This window comes from Vigna angularis, chromosome 9 (genome assembly GCF_016808095.1).
Source record: "Vigna angularis cultivar LongXiaoDou No.4 chromosome 9, ASM1680809v1, whole genome shotgun sequence".
In the NCBI taxonomy this organism is placed as follows: domain Eukaryota; kingdom Viridiplantae; phylum Streptophyta; class Magnoliopsida; order Fabales; family Fabaceae; genus Vigna; species Vigna angularis.
Genome location: NC_068978.1, coordinates 7,329,913 through 7,353,133, shown reverse-complemented (window position 1 = coordinate 7,353,133; position 23,221 = coordinate 7,329,913). Strand labels below are relative to the sequence as shown.

General features: G+C 37.5%; 1 protein-coding gene across 5 annotated transcripts in view; it reads right to left on the bottom strand.

Annotated features, from left to right (window-relative positions):
* The window catches only part of LOC108346440 (uncharacterized), a 58,467-nt gene extending 41,614 nt beyond the window's left edge, over positions 1-16,853 (bottom strand). For 3 of the 5 annotated variants that reach the window (XM_052868699.1, XM_052868698.1, XM_052868697.1), the window contains exons 1-3: positions 16,603-16,853; positions 16,408-16,431; positions 15,342-15,495 (exon numbers count right to left, since the gene is read on the bottom strand). The gene's annotated coding sequence lies outside the window, so the exon portion shown is untranslated. The other 2 variants (XM_052868701.1, XM_052868700.1) reach the window with 2 other exon arrangements.
* Between the last annotated feature and the right edge of the window lie 6,368 nt (positions 16,854-23,221).

The window sequence follows — 23,221 nt, the reverse complement described above, 5'->3', positions numbered from 1 at the left end:
CAACAATCATTTCCCTAATCCTTCCAATCAAGGGTGGAGACAAAATCAAGAAGCTTCTAGCAGTAAAAATCCGTATCAACCTGCCCAGCATTATCAACCTCAAAATGATCGGACTTCAAAGCTAGAAGACACATTGCAGATGTTTATGCAGCAGTCCATTCAAAACCAGAAAAACACTGATGCATCCATAAAGAACCTGGAAGTGCAAGTTGGTCAATTGGCTAAGCAATTAGCAAACCAACAAGGTGGACATTTTACTGCAAACACTCAAGCCAACCCGAAGGAGAAGTGTAATGTAATATTCACAAGAAGTGGGAAAGAGGTTGGAAGAAAAGAAGAAGAAGAAGAAAAGCCAGAAGAAGAAGATCAGAAAGAAAATGAAGAAGAAGAAGACATGGTTGGAAGAGAAGAAGAGAATAAAAAGAAAGAAAAAGAGAAAAATCAAAAAGAGAAAGAGATTGTGAAACACCTTCCTTACCCAAAAATCCCATCTACTAAAGGGAAGGAGAAACAGTTGGCTCGGTTCAAGCAAATATTTGATCAACTTGAGATTACCATGCCATTGACCGAAGCACTACAACAAATTCCTGCCTACGCAAAGTACATGAAGCAAATCCTCAACAAGAAGAATAAGTATTTAGATGAGGAAACAATTGAAGTGCAAGGGAATTGTAGTGCCATCATGCAGAAAACCCTTCCTCCCAAATTTAAAGATCCAGGGAGTTTCACCATTCCATGCACAATTGGAAATCATGATATAGGTAGAGCTCTCGTTGACTTGGGAGCTAGCATCAATCTGATACCCCTATCTATGCTTAAGAAGATTGGTGGTCTTGAAGTCAAGCCTACGAGAATGATGTTGCAACTGGCAGATAGATCCATCAAGTACCCATATGGTGTAGTGGAAGATGTGGTGATCAAAATAGATAAACTCCATTTCCCGGTGGATTTTGTAGTTATGGACATGGAGGAATCTGCAGATATACCACTCATCCTTGGAAGACCTTTCATGAAGACAGCCAAAGTTGTCATTCATGTGGAAGAAGGAACAGTGAAATTGAAAGACCAAGATGAGGAGGTGACTTTCAACGTCTTTGGGGTTGAGCAGCAAAATCATGAAAAAGAGACTAGTCTTGAAGCTACAGATGAACTTCTATCAATTACTAGTCTAACAGAGCAAGCTGCCAAGTTGGTCAAGAGGAGCTTCAGCTGTTTATCCCCAAGAGTAAAGGGAGAGGAAGAAGAAAAAGAAGAAGAACTAGTCCACCAAAATTCTGTGATAGCAAGCGATGAGCCCAAACCTGGCAAACCAGTGAAATTCAAGAATAGGTTATGGGTCATCAAGAACATCAAGATAAATGGAGTACTTGAGATAGAGGCTCCATATTCTAGGAGAGTTAAATTGGTGACTAGGAAATTGCTGAGAGGATGTTGGTGTCATGACAAGAAGAAGCATTCCAACATCAAAAATCAAACTTGAGCTTAATGGTGTCAAGCTAATGACGTTAAACAAGCGCTTACTGGGAGGCAACCCAGCTTTCTACCCCTTTTCTCTTGTGTGATTTTAATTCTTGAGTGTTGTTTGATTAGTTGATTGTTTGTTGTAATGTGTGATGTGATTTAAGTGTTTTTGAAGCATGTTTGTGTAAGGAACAACCAAGGTGAATTTTTGAGTTGATTGTTAGATTGTTGAAGGATATAGTGCATTGATGTGAATTAGAGATGTGAAACTGTTTTGGCTATTTTCTGGACTGCTTTAACATGATTCCAAAGTGCCTTACTTAAGCCAATAGCCAACAATGTTGCCTAATTTGTGGAATTTTAAAACTTTGAAAGAATGACTTCAATTTGCAACTTGAGTGCTCCAATTCAATTCTTTGGGTTTTGAACAAGTTTGTTTAATGATAACATGGGATTCTGGAGCATCTCAAGTGTTTTGAAGTTCAATTTCACAAAAACCCGAGTTAGGTAACTTGAAAATCAGTTTCTGCATAATTCTGCAGAAACTCACGCCCGGCGCCGCAAGCACTAGGGGGCGCCCGGCGCCAGCTCGTCCAGTTTGGCCCCCCATTTCTCAGTTTCAGCATCTGGCAATCCCACGCCCGGCGCCGCATGATCCATTAGGCGCCGGGCGCGACTTCTGCAGCAATTTTTCCTAAGTGTACAGTTGAGTGGCCCATTTCAAATAACCTAAACCTAAACCCATCCCCCCAACTCACGCACATTCTCACGCACCTTCTCACTCACTACCTCTTCTCTCTTCCTCACGGTTTCACTCTCCTCCAATCCCAATCACCACATTCAACTTCCTTCTCAAAAATTCTCAGCCCACACACCACATTGCTGCTGCCACCACTCTTGAGTCACTCCATTCTCTCCGTCCTCACTCTCGGAACCTCTCCACCCAAGCACTCCTCCACTGCAAACGTCTCCACACCAATCTAATCACATTCTCTACACATCAAGTAGGCTTTTAGCTCTTTTCTATTGTAAATTCCTTCACAATACTTAACCTTGGTTGTTCATCATGTACATGGTTCGAATGTGACCTAGGGTAGTTTAATTCAATTCAATTTGAGTGTGGTTTGTTTTTGCTGCTTTGTTGTATTAATTTCGTGGCCTTTTTGTCAAGTTTCGAACACACACACACAATCACAGTGGCTGGAATGCAGATTCTGGGTTTACCCCAATTCTGCATGTCGCGCCAGGCGCCTGCTGGCTGATGCGGCGCCGGGCGCGACTTCCTCTGCCCCATTTTGGAACTTTGTTGTGTTGTGTCCTGCAGCTTTTGCATGTTGTTTAAATGTTGTTTTTGATGAATTGTTGACTGAGCTGTGATTATATCTGTGTTTGACCTATATTAATGTAGCAAAAGTGTGTTGCTTCATGGGGTTTTGCTTGTGCCTTGGCTATTGATGATTTGTTTTCACTGAATTATGCATCATTACATCATCTAAACTTAATCTCATACACTCAAACTGAACCAGCAACTGAGAGGCCAAAAATAAAAAATAAAAAAAAATAAAAAAAAAAAAAAAAAAAAAAACCGCATAACTGCTGTCACGCCCGGCGCCTACTGACTTGTGCGGCGCCCGGCGTGACCATCCCTGACAGCAACCAAAATTTTTGCTGTTTTGCTGCTTTGGCTTCATCTCTTCCCTAATCAGGGCTTTTCTGTGATATGTTTGCCTGTGTGGTTTGTGTGCATACCATTGAAAGCCTTTGGTACATCATGATGTACGCTAATGATGATTTTACTCATGAATCTAAACACAGGCCTCCTCTTGAACTCTACCTTATTTTGCAGCTATGGCTTCTTCATCCGGATCCAAGAGAACTAAGACCACTGCTGGTCTCAGGGAACATAGAAGGAAAGAGAAGATATACTCTGATATCTTCTTAACTAAGGACCATCAGAAGCATTTCTCCAATGTCCAGAACAGAAAACTTTTGATGGAGAGGAAAGTGACCCTTCTACCTCAAGATGTGCCAGAATTCTCCAATGAGATTTTGGAGAGGCAAGGGAGCTCCTTATGCACGTACCCAGAGCCCGCCAATATTGCAATTGTCCAGGAGTTTTATGCCAATGCTAAATCCTTTTCTCCGGACTCAGAACCTTTCTGGAGCTATGTGCGTGGTCAGCGGATATCATTTAGTGCTGACGCTATTAATGAGTTCTTAAACACAGAGTGGGAAGATGATGATGAGCTATGCGGGTACGCCGAGCTGATGGCGATTGAGATAGACTATGAGGAGATTGAGCAGGCCTTATGTATTACAGGAGGATCATTTCAACGAAATAGGCAGCAGCAACCTCTTCATATCAAGAGAGTACACCTGCATTCTCTCAGCCGCCTATGGATGCCTCTGGTGCATTCCAACATTTCACCGTGCACGCATGTCTCTGACGTCACGGTTAACAGAGCGGTCCTCCTTTATGCCATTCTCACTGGACGCTCTGTGAACTTGGGGAAGCTAATCGCAAATGAGATACGCAACTGTGCGACTTCCACAAAAGCCCCCCTTGGATATCCCTCTCTTATCACCCATCTCTGCAAACAAGAAGGAGTGGACATCACTATTCCACCATTCGAGCATCCTAGGAAACCTATTGATATGGGGTATTATACCCAATTTTGTTTGGATGCAGATGATGGAGCTGCCAGTCCACCACCGAGATCGCCGAGGAGACATGCCAGACAGCGACCTATTCCCAGACGTCCTCAGCCACCACCACCACCACCTACGTCCGATCCTTACCAGATGATGGACATGAGACTTGGACTGATTGAATCAAAGTTGGAGGCGGTGAACCGGATCGGTCAAGCCCATGCAGAGATGATGAGGCATGTTTACGCAGCATCCCATCCAGGTTTTATGACATCCGACCAGTACAGCACCTTCGTTGCTTGGCCTGGGGACCAGTCCTTTCCTTCTGGGGGGGGGTAGACCTCAGGCTGGCACTGCTGCTATGGATGAGGATGACGATGATGACGAGGAGGAGGATGATGACGATGACGAGGTAGACGAGGACGAGGACTCAGACTGACTGATGGCCATCACAGCAGGAGTCGATTTTTCTTTATTCTTATTTTCATTTTTTCAGTCTTTATTTTACTTTTAGGAACCTTTTCATAAACATCTTCTTTGCATTTGGTTTGACAGTATGAGTTAATGATTTGTGAAAATCTGGTTGTTATGTTTTCTTTATGTGATTGAATGTGTGGAAATAGTTGAGTTAATTGAGCATTGATTGTGGATGTCTTCACTGAGTTATGATAATGCTTAGGGAATCAATTGCAGTCAATATTCATGACATTGTGTTAGCAAAGTATGGAATCTTAATTAACAGGGTGAGAATTTGTGCCTCAGATTTTTCTTTTATGTGCGAATGCTATCATGCTAGATCACAATTGACTTTGCCTGAGTTTCTATGATTTGAACTATTTACTTGCTTGTTAAATTTGATCAAGGCATTCTTTTCTCACCTTACACATACATTAGCCATTCAACCATAAATGTAAAAAGATCTTGCCTCTTTGTACCTTAAACTTATTGAAAATTCCCTGAACCTTGTACCTTGAGCTGAGTAGAACATGCATCTGCATTACAGGAGAACAATCCAAGTTTGGGGGGGAAATTATGGTGTATTGAGAATAAGACAAAGATGGAAAAGTAAGAAAAAGAGAAAAAGAAAAGTACTGAATGAAAAACAGTTGGGTGTAAGTTTGAAATTGGTAATGATGTATGAGGAGCAAGAGAAAAGCTTATATGAATGAAGTGAATTATGTAATCTCTCAGCTCAAGAACCTTTGATTTCCAGAAAAACCATGATTCTTTCTTAGCCCAACCACAATACAAGCCAATCAAAGTCCTTGTGATATCAACTTGCTTGTAAATTATTTTGAATTGATTGAAACGAAAGGCAAAGTTAAATTGTGTGATAATATGATTGCAGAGTGAGCTGTATACACCCATATACACCAGTGCATTAGAGTGAAACACTTTCCGGGTGAGGATTGATTCCATACATCATGTGAAACACTCTGTCATGTTTGTTGACTTCTTTTTGCCCTTTGCATTGTGATCATAATTGTTGATAGGTGAAAAACACTGTTGTGCTTGATTGATGAAAGCTGTATATATCCATTATGTTCTTTCCATTAGATGCAAACATAGGATTTTTACTTCATGAGCTTAAAGGATATCTCAAATTTGTAACCAATGCATGTGAATGATTGTTTTTAGGATAGTTTACCTTTTGCTTGAGGACAAGCAAGGTTCTAAGTTTGGGGGAGTTGATAATGGCCAATTTTACTTCATTATCCAACATCAAATTGATGGAAATTGTCAACTCTTCCTTTACTTTTAGTCTTGTTTAACTCAATTTATTGTTAATTGTAAGTGGTTATTTTTTAAGTTGTAATTAGCCCATTTGATGGCTAATCCCCATTCAAAGAAGCTGGGAGAAGCTACTCACCAAAGAACATTGCCAAAACCCAAGAAAAGAGAGAAGAGTAGCTGAAAAGATGAAGAACCAGGGCTGCTGCAGAGAGTCACGCCGGGCGCCTACTGACCTAGGCGGCGCCGGGCGTGACGAGCCTGACCGAGAGCGCGTCTGGCGCCTGTCTGTCGGGCCGCCGGGCGCGACTTTTGCTGATGTGGCAGAAACGGCTTATTTAGTTCTGGAACGCGAAGGGGTTGGGATCTTTGGCAGCCCAGACGAGATTTCTACACCTTGGAGCAGCTGGAGGCGATCTTGGAGCTGTGGAAACACTTCTCCTTCCACCTTGGGTCTTCTCCCTTCTTCCATTTCATCAATTTGTAAGATCAAGCTCTCCATGACAATGGAGAGCTAGTTTCATTATTGTTGGGGGTTGATGTAATCACGGATCTTTTGTGTTAATTACAGTTGAATTGATTGATTATATGTCTATTCCATTGATTTCTAGTGTTTAATTCCTTCTCTTAAAGCTTGTGATGTTGTGTTCCACCATTGCATGATTCTAGGGTTTGCTTGATATTAGGAAATGTTGTGTAAATCTGAAATTGGATTAAATACCTAAGGGAAATTGTATCTAGGGATAGAACTTGGACCTTTGGTTGTCTTAAATCTCAACTCTTAAAGCGGATGAACTTGTTAAAGTTTCTAAGGAATTAGAGTTTAAGAAGTAAATCTAGGCTCTTTCTACCAAGGGATTGGGTTGAAGTAATTTAGTTGATTGACATTGGATAATTAATGGAAAGAAAGTGAATTGTATGCACAAAAGTGAAGTAGATGAAATCATACCCCCAATAATAGCATTTCATACCATTTCTAATCACTCGCATTTCTAACGTTTAAGTTATCAAAGATCAAATTTTATCATTTCTGCATTATCTCTACTTTTATCGTATTAAAACCACAAAAATATGGAATCATTCTTTAGTCTAAATTAGTTAGTTATTATACGATTGTCTAGGACACGAGTCTCTTGGGAAACGATATCCGGTCTTACCGGTTTTATTACTTGAACGATTTGGTACACTTGCCAAAGTCTCAACATAAATCTTGCCCAAGATACAGGTGACTCTGATTCAGATCATATATTGTTGATGTCCATTACCGAACGGGTGCAGACATATGATGAGACAGAATGGTTGTCTTCCGAATGGTCTCTACTATTGAATGAATCAAGCCTTGCCAAAAATCGAGCTGGTGTTGAAGAGACCGGAAGGCTATTTTCGTTTCACCGAACGGGAGATGATGGAGAAATCAACAAAGAAGCTGGACGAGCGTCAATGGATATTGATGGAGAAACCAAACGGCCGTATAACCAAACGGTCATCAACAACGAAACTGAACGAAGGTCACACAAGTGTGAACGAGCGTTGCACAAAGGTCAAGAATTTGAACATGTGTTGATGTCTATCAATACGAAACATGCAAAAAATGACAACTACTGGTACTTAGATACGGGGGTCTCTAATCACATGACAGGCAAGAAGGAGTGGCTAATAGATCTGGATTCTAGTGTTAAAAGCAGAGTAAGGTTTGCTGATAACAATGTAATAATGGTCGAAGGTGCCGGAAGGATTATGTTCAGAAGCAAGAACGGACAACCCGCGTACATGAACAACATGCTATACGTACCAAACATGAAGATCAATCTGCTCAGTCTTGGGCAGTTACTTGAAAAAGGATACACTATGAACATGCATCAAAAGCATATAGAAATATTTGATGATAGAAAACGTCTTGTGCTCAAAGCTCCATTAGCTAAGAACAGAACTTTCAAGGTGAAGCTTAGTGCTACTACTATTCAGTGTTTATCATCTATCAATACCGAGGTAGAAGAGTGGTTGTGGCATTACCATTATGGCATATAAATTTTAGAAGTCTGAGACAGTTGAAGGATAAAGACATGGTGATAGGACTTCTTGAGATTCATCCACCAGAGAAGGTGTGTGAAGGCTGTGTAATTGGAAAGCAGACCAGGAAACAGTTCAAGAGAACATCACACAAGAAGGCAAAACAATCTCTTGAAGTTGCTTACTCAGACGTGTGTGGACCTTTCGAGCAAGAATCAATTAGAGGTAATAAGTATTTTCTTATTTTTGTTGATGAATGGACCCGAAAAATCTGGACTTATCTGATCAAGAAAAAGAAAAACGTTTACTCATGCTTTGTCAAATTTTGTGTCATGGTGGAGAGACAATTCGGACTTCATGTTAAACTGCTTAGAACTGACGGTGGAGGAGAGTTCAATTCTCATGAAATGAACAAGTATTGTAGTGATAGAGGTATAATACATGAAGTAGTAGCTCCCTACACTCCATAACCCAACGGGCTGGCTGAACGGAGAAATAGAGTGCTGCTCGACATGACTCGGTGTATGTTAAAATGCAAAAAATTACCAGACTGCTTATGGAGAGAAGCTGTCTCAACAACAACGTATCTTTTGAATAGAAGCCCAACAAAAGCTTTGGAGAATTGCACACCAGAGGAGGCCTGGTCAGGTATTAAACCAACTGTTAAACATCTTAAAATTTTTGGCTCAATATGTTACAGGCACATCCCAGACGCGAAGAGGAAGAAATTAGATGATAGAACCGAGACTTTTATCTTCATAGGATATCATTCTATGGGTGCGTACAAGTTATAAAGTCTGGAGAGTAGACAAATTATGATAAGTAGAAATGTTATCATGGATGAGAGAGCCACATTTAATTGGAAGAAAGCTGAAGTAAATCAGAAATGTGAGATTGGAATGCATGAGAAGTCTCTTACTACTTCAAGTTGGCTTGAAGATAGAACCTCTGCTGATAAATAAGCTGAGATATGTGATGATATTGATAGCAGAAGATATCAGAGGACGAGATTTCCTTCATCCAGATTAGCTGATTATGAAGTGTTTGCTGACAACGATGCAACTAACCCTGGAGATCAAGCACACCTTGCGTTTCTTGCTGATGCAGAAATAATCTCCTGGAAGCAAGCACTTGATGTAAAAGAATGGAGAGAAGCCATGATTGATGAACTAAAGGCTATTGAGAAAAATAGAACTTGGGAATTGGTAGAGTTACTTCAACATAAACAGGCAATTGACGTCAAGTGGGTTTTCAAGACCAAGTATAAGCCAAATGGTGAAATTGCTAAACACAAAGCGAGACTCATTGCGAAGGGATTTCTATAGAAGCCGGGAATAGATTTCACTGAAGTGTTTGCTCTTGTCGCAAGGTTGGAAACGGTGAGATTGATAGTAGCTCTTGCAAACCTTAGAAGTTGGGAAATACATCAACTAGATGTTAAATCAGCTTTCTTGAATGGTCCTTTGAAGGAAGAAGTTTATGTCAGACAACCACCTGGTTTCGAAAGGACAGGTGAAGAACACAAGGTCTACAGGTTGAACCAAGCATTGTATGGATTAAGGCAAGCACCACGAGCCTGGAATGATCACATTAACATGTTGCTTCTGAAAATTGGTTATGTGAAGTGTTCGGTGGAGTCTGGAGTTTACATAAAATCTACAGCACAACAAAATGTTCTGGTGGTGTGTTTATACGTCGATGATATGCTTGTAACAGAAAACTCTAAGACAAATATTGAAGAATTCAAAAGAAGGATGAGAACAGAATATGATATGACTGATCTTGGAAAACTTAACTACTTTCTGGGTTTGGAGTTTACTGAAACTACAAGTGGAGTCTTCTTGCACCAGAAGAAGTTCATCAGTGAAGTCCTGAAGTGTTTCAACATGACTGAGTGTAACAACACTACTATCCCAGTTACTGCTAACCTGAAGTTGACAAAACAACTTGATGAGAAAAGTGTGGATGCTTCGCTATACAAACAGATCATTAGATCTTTGAGATATATCTGCAACAACAGACCAGATATAAACTATGGGGTTGGATTACTGAGCCGATTCATGAATGAACCTAGACAATCTCATATGTCAGCAGCGAAACATGTTCTAAGGTGGTATTCTATTTCCAAAAGCAACGAGCAACCTGGAGAGTACTCTGGAAGTCTGGAGTGATTCTGACTAGAGTGGAGATCAGGTTGATAGAAGAAGCACCTTCGGATACATCTTCAAATATGCGGGAGCACCCATCTCTTGGTGTTCGAAAAAGCAGAACGTGGTAGCACTCTCTTCGTGTGAAGCAGAGTACGTAGCCACGGCAGAAACGACATGCCAGTGCGTATGGTTGGAAGAACTTCTCATGGACTTAAAGCTTGATTACAGGAAACCGGTTCAGTTAACGGTGGACAACAAGTCTGCAATCAGTCTGTCAAAGAACCCAGTGTTCCACGGAAGGAGTAAACATATCAGCACAAAGTTCCACTTTCTGAGAGATTTAGTGAACCAAGGAAAAATTGAACTGGTACACTGCTCGACTGAAGCACAAACTGCTGATATCTTTACAAAGGCCCTTAGGCAAACTAGATTCGAGAAACTTAGAGAAATGTTAAATGTTAAGTCTCTCAGTAGTTTAGTTTAGGGGGGCGTGTTATTGTAAACTAAAAGCAACCGCCTTAACTGACGAGCGTAAGTCATTGTGCGCTCGTTGGACCGCTTATATACTCTTTTACTATTTCGTCTTTAGTTAGTTTTTTGAATAATATAATTTACTTTTCGTACTAATATTTGTTCTCTGCTCTCTCTCTCTCTCTCTCTCACATCCTCTGCACCATTTTCATCTCGCATACCCTGCGTCCGCCAACGTCAACAGTTTCTCATTCAAGAAAATCAAATCTTTCCCTTGTTGTGCCAATCAAATCTTCCCCTCGTTTTTATTTTTTGTTGTAGGGGTAGAGAAAAGTTATGTGCTTTCTTGGGTTTGGAAAGAAAAAGAAATGGTTGGGTTTGACTATGTGCGCGTGGCTGCAAAAGGGGTTATGTGGGGATGGTGTTGCTAAGATTGGAAGGAGGTGAGAATAATGGATGTTGGGACATTACAACATTATCCTGAGTTTGAGCTGGTGTTTTTGTAGTGGTGTTCGGTGCTTAAAGTCGCTAGCCATAACTCCGGTCTTGGAGCTCCCGTTCCACTCCAACGTCGAGGTGGTAGTGGAGAAGACCCCTTTCGAAGTCGATAATTTTTTTAAAACCCTAATCCCCTATTTCCATATAAGAAAGCCCTAATGTTTCTCTCTTACGGAATCTATACAACAACTTGATTATCAATAATACTTCATAGTATATTATCTATTATATTTGCTTATTTTATTATTGAATGTCTGGATTTTTAAATTCCTAGTACTGGGTTACTTTTGGAATAGTCTTTTTGGATGGTGATTGTCATTTTAGTTTCTATGGATTTTCTTAGTTGAGTGATTAATTAGGGATGATTCAGATTGTTCTTTATTCACAACAAGGAAGGCTTTTTCCAGTGTAGTAATTCCATAATCGAAGTTTAAGAACTTATGTTATGTCACGGTTGCATACTGTTGAATCCCTATTATTATTATTTTTCATGTTGATTTATTGATTGAGTATCCTCTTAGGAATACACTTTTTGTCCAATTTATTTATCATGTTGCTTCGAAGTTAACTGGGGACGAATAATATCACACGTTGAAAATGTCTTTTCTCATATTCACTAGTAAAAAGTATGTTTTTTAACTCGCCTAATAGACTTTGGTCTAAGAAAAACCGAAGCCTATCAGAAAGCGGTGGCAATTTTTTAGTTTTGATGAATTTATATGCCTCGATTCAGTGAGAACCGAAGCATATAGCACATTTTACAGTCTATTAACTCGGTTAAAGGTGGAACCGAAGACTATGTTTTGATGTATTGACTCGGTTAGAAGAGAACCGAAGTCTATTATCTCTATTGACTCGGTCAAAGGAGAACCGAGGCCTATTACCTCTCGCACATTACCTACTCACAGCAGAAGCAGAGACGCTTTTACCTACTCTCACACAGCAGAAGCAGAAACGCTTTTCTTTCCTCTCGCAGCAGAAGCAGAAACAAAAAGGGGAATCTCTCTTCTCCCACTTGGCAGCCACGGCGCGAGGAGGTTCTTTCCTCCATTGCAGCTACGGCGCGATGGTGGCCGGCGTCGAAAGCGGAGGAGAGGCGCGATGGTGGCCGGCATCGAAAGCGGAGGAGAGGCGCGATGGTGGAGACGAGTACCGCCGATCTAAGGCGTTTGGTGGGAGGTTCGTCGATCTAAGAGTTGAACGAATCGCGGTGGTTTCTGTGGAGGCGAGGTGGTGGCTAGGTCACAGCGAGACCGCAGCGAGGTGGCGGCGAGGTCGTGGCGAGGTCGCGGCAAGGGCATCCGGCGGCGGTGGCGTTTCTGCGAGAAGGGGAGGGATCAACCTTCATCTTTTCTTCTCTCTGTTTTGGTTTGGCCTTGCAGGAGCTTCTCTTCTTCCCCAAATCGTTCTCAGAGTTGGTGATGACAACCTCCGCAATGCTCATTGTATCAAAACCCATACCTTTTTTTTGTGTTATTTTGGGAGCGATTTCTATGTAGTTGCTGTTGAAGTGCTTGGTTATGAGATTTGGTTCTGTATGTTTTGAGATTTGGTTCTGTGAAAATTTGTCAATAACTTGCTTGGACTGTGATGAACTGTGGATTGTTTATTGTTTTGCTTGAACTGTGTGTGGACTGTGCAACGAAGAGGGAGAACGAAGAGGGAGAAGTGGATTGTGTAAGAAAGAGGGAGAAGTTGACTGTGCATACCCAAAAAAAACACGCTATTGCCTCGGTTATCTAAGAACCGAGGCATAATTTGATCTCGTTTTAACCCGGTTCAGAACCGAGGCATAAAGTCAACCCCTTTCTACCTCGTCCGTATATGTTTCGGTTGCAGAACCGGTGCCTATAAGCAAAATTAACCGATGTTATTTTCCCTTACTGCACTAGTGATTACTACACTTTTTTGTCACATCTCCACACAATTAACACTGTCAATGAAAAAAAAAATAATGAAATGGACTTGATTAATGTATATTAAACTAAAACCAAATTGACACACAACAATGAAAGTAGAGACAAACAAAACAATTGAACCAGTGAATATTATTAGTGGTTTCCTGTATGTGAAAGGGAGATGAAAAAAGATAACACGCTAATTATGATTGTCAATGTCTATTCACCATGCTATGTAAGGTTAAAAAGACAACTTTGGGATGAAATTATAGGATTTAGACAACAAGAACCGTGTAGAACACGGTGTGGCTTAGGGGATTTCAACGGTGTTAGGAATTTAGAAGAAAGAAGTGAACAAAACCAGAATGGTAAAGGTAGGAAAGAAATAAAAAGCTTCAACGAATTTATAAATAACACCATCCCATGGTGGGTGGAAAATTCACTTGGTATAGGCCTAATGGAACTGCCAAGTTTAGGTTGGACAGATTTCTAGTTTCACAACAGTGGTTACAAGATATGTATGTGTATAAAGTGTAAAAGGGTTTGAGCTTCCAAAGGCTCTATTAGTAATACATAATTTTTTTTTCTAATTAAAAAACGTTATTTTAAATTGTACATTAATCTTATATAATTAAAGCTATTTTTTTATTAGTGTATCCTCTGTATATAACCTTTTGAAAGGTGCATTAAGTTCAAGATCAGAGAAGATAGCAAGGATTTAGTTCAAGACTTAAAGTTTGCATTGTTTCTCTATTTATGTTTGTCAATTGATTGAATTAATTTTGTTGATATTAAATAGTAGCATACTAAACAAAATGTACAGAGTGTAGACGTAACGTAATGTAACGTAAATGGATGTTAATTATTGTTCACACTGAAATTGAAAGAAGTTTGGATCAAATTATTGAAAAAATAGATTAACTCCAGGAGCTAAATATAGCTTAAAAACATTTTGCAAACTTTTCATGAGAGGTGATCAAATGGTTTAGGGTGATCTTTTGACGGTGAAAAGGGTTTCAATAGCTTTTTGCAAGTTACTTGTAAAGGTTAACCAAAAATCTAGTACATATGTGATAAATAAGGCATTGAGCGGTTTAATTTTTATATTTGCTCACCTTAACATTGAGTTAAGTTTAACTTTTAGGCTTTATTATTGATTTTATCTTCTAATTTCTTAAGTTGGTTCAATTTGATTTTTTATTTTTTATTTCATTTAGTCGTCTTGTTTTTTTAAATGGTTCAATTTATTTGCTTTCTTAATATTTGAGTAAATGTCTAGCAATGATATATGATTGTGGAATGCAAAAGTGACAGAAATGTTAAATTTGGAGTGATTGGAGGGGAGAAAACATAATTTGTATTCAATCTCCCTTTATAGGAGAAAATATAATTTGTCCCAATCCCTAAAGGTGTTGTATTTCACCTGTGTTATTTCTACATGCTGAGTTATGTCAAAGGATCATTCCTCTTCATCTTCTCATTTAATTCGTGGGAGATATAAAATAAGTTTTTTCCTTCACAATGGTGGTGCAGGGGTTCGGTGGAGCACCCACTTGAATTAGTGGAGAGTTTATTACGTTGAGAGTGGCTAGAATTACGTGGAGAGTTTATCAAATTAAACATAATTAAAATTAAATATTATTTTATATTTAATTTAATTTATATTATATTATATTATATTTTTTAATTTTATTTATAATTTTTTTTAAATATTTGTGGATAATCATGAATACTTATTGTATTTAAAATATATATAATATTTTTTAAACCGATAATAACGAATGAATAATAAATACTTTTTTTAGCGAATCGGATAATGAATAAATCTACCAGTGTTCGATCCGATATGTTATGATTTCTTGTTATAAGTATTTCCTTCTCGTCACCTCCAACTTACATAAGGTCTTTTTGGATTGTTGACTTTAACTCATCCATCATCTTATTATATCAGAAGCAAGAATCGATAAACAAATTTTAAAAAAATTGAAATCGGTAAAATACGACAAAAAGAGTGGGTTTGTTTTGGGTCGGTGAAATTTTTTAATATATTGTGGTTTTAACTTTTCAAGAAAACTAATACAAATTAATAGAAACTTTCTTTTCTATTTGTATTTTAAGTGGTAAAAATCTATAGAATGTGTTCTTTTTAATTTCAATTACGATAATTTAGTTTTCTAATATTATTATATTAATAGTTATTTAATTGTAGTTTGACCAATCCAGTTTTAATACAATATCAAAATAACTTTTTCTAATTATTAGATGTTAAAATGATTTAATGTTCTATTTATGTTTAGTATTATACTTGAAATTAACTTCAAAATATCAAATGATAAAATGAATATTATTATTTCATATTAACTAAATTTGACACTAACATGCATTATAATTCAGATAAAAACAGCTTGTATCATTTGAGCAATGGATCCATTAAAAGACATATATAGAGTAAGTGGTAATATAAAAATCTTACCTTGAGTGTGAGACAAACTAACAATTAAGAAACTCTGATTGATCACCATCAACCATTTTCCATTTCTTTTCTTCTTTATACGCCTCTGTCCCACCTTTGCATTCTCTTTCCCTTACTGAATATTCCCCTCGTTTACAATTTACTGCTGCTCACACTTCAAACATCAAAGAAATTCTAAGTAATAGTATCTTTTTTTTTTCTCTTTAATTACGGTCTTAGTTTTTTACAATGGAAGCAAAAGCTTCAATCTTTTCTTCGGTTCTTAATTGAGACCAAATATCCTTTCTTTTCTTTTATCTTGTTTTCGATTATAAAATTATTATCATAATTCAAAAATAACCGATATTGTATTTCTTGATTGCACTCCAAATAAAAACATATCAATCAATAACTAAAAAGAAAAGAGAATAATTTTTAATCAATAAAATATATATATATATATATATATATATATATATATATATATATATATATATATATATATATATATAAAATTTATGCGATGATATCTTACATTAAAGTGATGTCTAACTTGGATTTAGAAAAAAGATATTGTAGTTATGTCAATTGATGTATATTAGGAAAAAATTTGTATATATTTATTTAAGATTAATTTCTCCAGCTGATATATTTAATAATATACTTCAAATGAAATATTATTACGATTTTAAAATATAATATACTAAATATATGATTAAATTATACTATATATATAACAGATATACTTTTTTTCTTATTAAATGAAGTTTATAAGATTGAACTAAAATTAATTTCATTTTTTTTAATATGATAACAGAATATATGATTATTCATAAGTCTAAAGTAAGTTTATAACTAAGAGTACTGTTAAGGATTTGAGTGTGAGACAAACTATGTAAAACTTTAAATTATTGTTTGCTAAGTTCATAATTTTGTATGCGTAATATCCATCTTGTATGAGTCAAATTTGTAAAATAGTCAAACAAAAAAAAGGAGGCGATATAGAGATTGATAGATTGATATATATATATATAAGCTACAAAACACATCTGTTATTAGAATTGGATGACCTTAAGCTGTGATTTACCTTTACGTGCCACCGTTCCAAACACTGCAAGAGAATGGTGAGAGAGTTTGAGAAAGAGTAGAGTTCCAAATTGTGATTTGTATGACGCAAAGGTTTCATATTATAGATAAACCTAAATCTAAACTTGGTGTCTAAGATGATGAAGAAGATATTAGCAACAGAGTGAGAAAGCTGAACTTCAACATCAGTGTTTACCTGACCACACTATGAGGGCAACTAAAGCAGCCAGAGACTCCAAAGAAAGCTTCAAAGAGAGCACTGAGAATGGATCATAAACAATACATCACTATCCTTTCACTTCCTTCACTTCAAAATATACCAATAATAATGCAGCTGAGACAATTCAATGAATGAGTCTTTGGTTATAGTAAGACATGTCTTATTTAAACTTAGTTAGATGTATCAGGATCATTGAATTAATGAGTATTTGGTTATAGTAAAACATGTTGTCTTACTTAAACATTAGTTAATTTTATGTGATCAAGCTTAACAAACTGACATCCGACGAAATCAAACATTTTTTTTATGTGATCATATGAATTAGATCTGGGACAGCACGCCATATTAGAATATATGAAAGATGGAATTAGAAATTTAAAAAGAAGTGTAGAGAAATAGACAGAGACAGCGTAACAGAATAATGAAATAGAAAAAGAAAGAGACAAGAGAAGAGAAGATTAAGAAAAAGAAAAAGACATCGGGCCAAATTTTCCACTTGGTGGGTCTGGTGAAAGCCAAGCCAACCAATTGAAATATGTACTGTAATTATCATGGTTTAAGTCAACTAAATTAATATCAAATTCAATTGCATAAAAATATATATAATTATTAAAAAAAAAACTCGATTTGAATTGTATCTTATCTCACATTGTGGTGTTCACATGGTAAAAGCCAAGCCAACAATATTAATGTATTGAATTGGTAATCGATGAGGTTACCCACTAAATAAAGTAATCAATGATCGTAAGCACCTTACCCTTTTCAACTCTCAAATCCACGTCATTGAAAGTAAGCAAATGAGCAAGAGGCATCTTATAATAACATCGTACATGTACAAAATAATGTGATGGATATAACATCGTACATCTTATAATTTTTGTCAATTGAAAATCTTTATGCTTAGAGGGTTATACGATACGGTGAGAAATATAATTGGTACAAGGTAAACGTTAGAAAGACTTTACAAAAAATTTATTGTGTAGGTTACATTTTTATTTAAGATTATAAAACTTTGTAATTCAACAATGATGATGATTTATTCTATTTTTAAGGTGTCACTAGAGACATGAAAATCAAAACTAAATGGATTTTGCTTTTCGTATTTTAAAAAGAATCATTATTTACTTATGTATAATATATTATTTCAAAATTAAAATTAAAATTTTAAAACTTATATTTATATATAGTTTTTTTATATATTACTAAAATATCTTGTAAGAGTCTAAAAATTCAATTATTTTAATAATAAAAGTTTAAAGTATAAATAGAATTCTTATAAACAGGTTTCATGATTTTAAAAACACATTATTTCTCTAAACCCTTTTCTCTCTAGATTTTTTCCATTTTCTCTAGGTTTTCTCACCACTTGTGTATCTGTTTGAAGATCGAAGATGTTTAGGATAATCCTTAAGGCGAGCTCTCCATTTCTATCCAACCAGTTTTTCAAATAGAGTAAGTTGGTGTTTTGTCCCTTTTCATGGTTGGTATGTTCTTTCTGTGCATGTGAACCATCTTCGTTTGCATTGGTTTTTTGTCCCTTTTCATGGTTCGTGTGTTCTTTCTGTGCATGTGGACCATCTCCGTTTGCTTGTAGTATTTGAGTCTTCTTAAAACATCTTTTTTGATCAATGGTCCTAATGATATATCATGATCGTGTTTATGTTATTCATTGGGACAAATACGACTTCCTCTCTAGTACAATTAAGGATTATGACATCGGTTCTTTTGGTTTATAGGCACCGGTTATAGAACCGGAGCATATTCAGCCGAAGTAAAAAATATAGGCTTTATGTCTTAGGTTTTGAACCGAGTCAAAAGTGTTCGAATTCTACTTCAGTTTACAGACAACCAAGTCAAAAGTGTTCGAATTCTACTTCAGTTTACAGACAACCGAGGCAGTAGAGTGTTTTTAATTTTTTTAATCTCAATCAAAATCTCTTCTTGGTTCCTTGTCTGTTCTTCGTTCTGTTCTGCCATGTTCTTTTCCTTTCTCTTTTCTATGTTCTGAACCACAATTTCTTTCCCAGATTTTCAACCTCAACCCCAACCTGCACTAACAAAGACCTTTCCAGATTTTCAACCCCAATCATCACCATCCACCCTAAGACCTTTCCCAGCGAGCAATCAGAAGGCGCAGACAAAACTAAGAACCAATACCCCCAATTCAAGAGGCGAATCCAAACCGCACCTGCAGAGAAACAAAACCAAACACCCAAGGCAGAGAAACATAACCAAAAACAGATCCACCGGCTACGCCCTCGCCGCACCGTCGTTGTGCCTCAAAACCTCTTCCACAAACAAGACAACTCCTTCCTTCTCCCCCATTTTCCAGTTCAAGGAATCACCTTTTCAATCATGCTAAAACCCGAATCAATCTCTTCACCCAACCGAATGCTGGTCAGACTCTAAAAATCGCAAAGGGGCAGCAGCGCGTTCGCGTCGACGTTGTCGTCCTTGGCCTCCGAAGCAGAGTCGGACGGTCCCACCGCAGCGGCTCCACCACGGCACGGGCTGCACCAGGCGGTCCACAAAAAAAGAGGAAGAGATTTGTAGATCTGAGAAACAAAAAAAGAGGAAGAGAAAGGGGATAAGAGTTGAAGAATTGTAGATCTGAGAAAGGGGATAGAACCCTAGGAGCTTCACTCCCAACGACCACCGCTTTATCTCCCTAGGAGCTTCACTCCCAACGGCCACCGCTTTATCTTCATTCCAGAGGTGACGCACTCACAGGCGAGGTGGAAGCCGCACTCGCAGCTGTCGCACACGACGAGGTGGTGGTGGCTCCCGGCGGCGGTGGATGAGAGGGGTAGAACCAGAGAGAGAACCGTCGCACTAGTAGTATTGTTTGGAAGAGTGAGAGTGGAGGAAGAAGGCTTGAGCAGGCGATAGAGAGAGAGTATTGGAGGAAGAAGAGTGCGAGAATGGAGGAAGAAAGCCCGAGAACTAGGTTAAGAACCCCTGGACGCTATACTAACTCGGTTCTTCAATTAAATGAAATAGTAGACCACTATATGCCTCGGTTCACATAGGAACCGATGCTTATACACTTGATAAAAAATAAAATAAAAAATTTATTGATAGTTATATGCCTCAGTTAACTGTTAAACCGAGGCATAAACATGTTATCACACTGGTTTTGCGCAAACCGAGGTAATAGGTCAGTCTCGAAAAGCTGAAAAGTCTGTTGTACAGAGGGGTAGGTGGAATTGCAGGGTGTTAGGCATCGGTTGTGTACTTCAACCGAGGTAATAAAGCTTATACGTTTCAGTTCCCTTTGAACCGAGGCGTATAAGTTCGACTAAACTACAAAAATGCCACCGTATTTTGATAGACTTCGGTTTTACCTAAACCGATACCTATTGTGCGAGTTTAAATAGCATTTTTTTACTAGTGCCTGTGCGTCTAGAGGTGTTTTTAGGATTCATTGAGTGTTTGGTCTATCTTTCAAGAAAGAGAAGCTAATTGCATTATTTTTTACTAATGGATAACTTGTAATAGCTTATTGTATGCTTGTATGATGGTTGGTTTATGTAAATTAAGTTGTTTGATGAAATATGACATGTGTAGTTGAGTTAGGGATTTGATTTGTCTTTAGTGATTGTATGTTGAAATTTGATATGTTGTATGGTTGATATTGAAATTGAGATTATTTGAATCATTAAGTTGTGTATAATCTGATGGTTTGTAAGTTTTGACATTTCTAGTTATTGTTAGACTAATTTGCATTGCTTGAATAATATAAATTTACATCATTCTGTTATGCATAATTGTATAGACTAGTTGGGCAAGCATCTGGACGAAGTCAAAGTTAGAGAGTGATAACGGTAATTCTTACCATTATCTTAGGTTCATTTTAGAAACAAAATCAGCTCCCCTTTAGCTTATTACTTGCTTAAATTCTCTCTTTTAACTTGTTTTAATGTTATTTATATTTTGGGCTACATTGATACAAATTCATCATTAATCCCCTTATTTTGTAGCTAATAATGTGATTGGAAGAACCTCCAGCAATGTAGATAACTGAACCAGTCATAAAAGCAACAAAACAGCAAAAAGAGAGTTATGAAATGTTGCCGCTAAGCTACCGTTGGGCTGCCGTTGGGCTACCATTGAGCAGTGAAAATCCAGAAATTGCCAGAATGTTTTGCCTGGGTGCCCCTCCAAGGGCGCTGAGCGCCATCTACTTCGCAATTTTTCCTGGGCGCCCCATCCAGGGCGTTGAGCGCCACTTTCGTTGATGTGGCAATTTTAGCTTATTTAACCCTAAAACGTGAAGGGGTTTGGGTCTTTTATGGTTTGGAGGCCCGATTTCACTTAGAGGAGAGCTTGAAGGGTTGCTGTTGAGACTTTGGCAAGTATACCAAATCGTTTCAAGTAATAAATCGATAAGACTGAATATCGTTTCCCAAGAGACTCGTGTCACCAAACAATTGTATAATTTCGAACTAACTTAAACTAAAGAATGATTCCATAATTTGAGTTTTTATGCAATTAAAGTGAAGATGAAACATAAATAGTAAAAGTGATCTTTGATGACTCAAACACTTGGAAACAGATAAGATTAAAAGTGATATGAATTGATATTGTTGGGGTATGATTTCACCTCCCTCACTCTCATGCATGTTATTTTACACCTTTTTCATTTACTTACTAATGTTAATCTTCTAATTTACTCAAACCCAATCCCTTGGTAGAAGGAGCCAAGACTTCCTTATTAAGCTCCAATTCCTTGGAAAACCTAACAAGTTAATCCGCTTTAAGACTTGAGACCTAAGACAACCAAAAGTTCAAGTTCTATCCCTAAATACAATTCCCTTTGGGTAATTTGTTCCATTTCTAAGTTCACACAATATTTCCCAACATCAAGCAAACCCTAAAATCATGCTATGGATAGCAATGTCACAACATGCTTTAAGAGAAGGAACAAAATACTAGTAATCATGAAAGAAGCATCAAATACATTCAAATCAGTCACAATACATAAGAGTTTGGTGGCTACATCAATCCCCCAACAACAATGAAACTAGCTCTCCATGAATGGAGAGCTTGAGCTTACAACAATGATGGAAATGGAAGAACAAAGAACACCCAAGGAAGAAGATGGATTGTTCCCACAGCTCCTAGCTCGCCTCTAAGAGCTCCAAATAAGACAAAACGCGTCTGAGTTTCAAAAGATGTCAAGCTCTTCGCGCCTCTGAGTTAAATAGGGCAAATCTGCCATGTCAACAAAGTTGGCGCTCAAGCCCCCAGAAAGAGGGGGACTCAGGTGCACGATAGTCCTGATGCACTGGCGCTTAAGGCCCCATTGACCAAGGGCGCCCGAGCTAGCTTCAGTAAAATTCTGGTTCTTCATTTTTGTTATTTTTCTTGTTTTCCTTACTTTCCAGTGTCTTCATTTGATGCATAGACTTCTTCCAACTACTTTAAGCACATGAAAGCATGGATTAGTGATCAAAATATCTCATTAAAGCTTAAGGTGCAACCATTTAACAAACTAAAAGAAAACTAGGATTTACAAGGCAAAAAGTTAAGGAAGGGTTGACATTTTCTCCTAATTCATTACTGAATTCATGGTAAAATATGTCATTATCAGCTGTTAGGGTTCGTGGGAACACTTCCTTCTTCCTCTTTGAATTCTTCTTCTTCCATGGCCATTTTGTAAGCTTTAAGGCTCTTCATGGAAATGGAGAGTCAAATCCATCTTTTTGGGGATAGATGTAACCTTTGAACTCTTGTGTATTTGGTGAATGATTGAATATATTTATGCCTTTTCTATTAATTGCTAGTATTCTTGTTTCCATTCTTCAAGCTTGCATGTAATTATAGAGATGTTCATGGCTTGATCTTTGATTCATGGGTATGGGAATGTATCTTGTGTAATCTAGAACTGAAACAAGAGTCTTAGTGGTTCATTGATTCTAGGATTGGAAGATGATTCACTTGTTGTCTTAGATCCTTGTTCTTAATGCGGGTTTTGCTTGTTAGATTTTCCAAGAAATTGGAGTTTAATAGGGAAAAGCTAGGCTCTTTCACCTAAGGAATTAGGGCTAGAGTAATTTTGTGGATTGAATTTAGTAATTTGATGGAGAGGAGATGAAATTGTGTATGCACAAGAGTGAATCGGTGAAAACTAACCTTAACAATGTCATTTCATACCATTTCTAGTCTAGTTCATGTCTAAGTGTCTTCAAACACCAAAGTCCAAACTTGTATAGTGAAATTTTATCTTCTTTGCATTTGTTTTTCAATTGATATGTTGTTCTTGAGTCTATATGAGTTGCTAATAGTTCAATTAACTAGTATTACGCGAGTCTCTTGGGAAACAATACTTGATCTTACCATTTTATATTACTTGAACGATTTGATACACTTGCCAATGAGTTTTAACAAGGAGTTATTGACCTTGTAGTCACTATGCGAGAATACACTCGCCATGTGAGACCAAAGTCAAAGAGCTTACTGACTTGATAGTCGTTGGACGAGACAAGTCTCGTTGGGCAACTTTTGTTAGAATTTAAGTCTATAAGTTCCAGTGATATTCTCGTTGACTGAGCAATATGGTTGTTGGGGAAGAGTGCTCTCAAGCACTACTCAT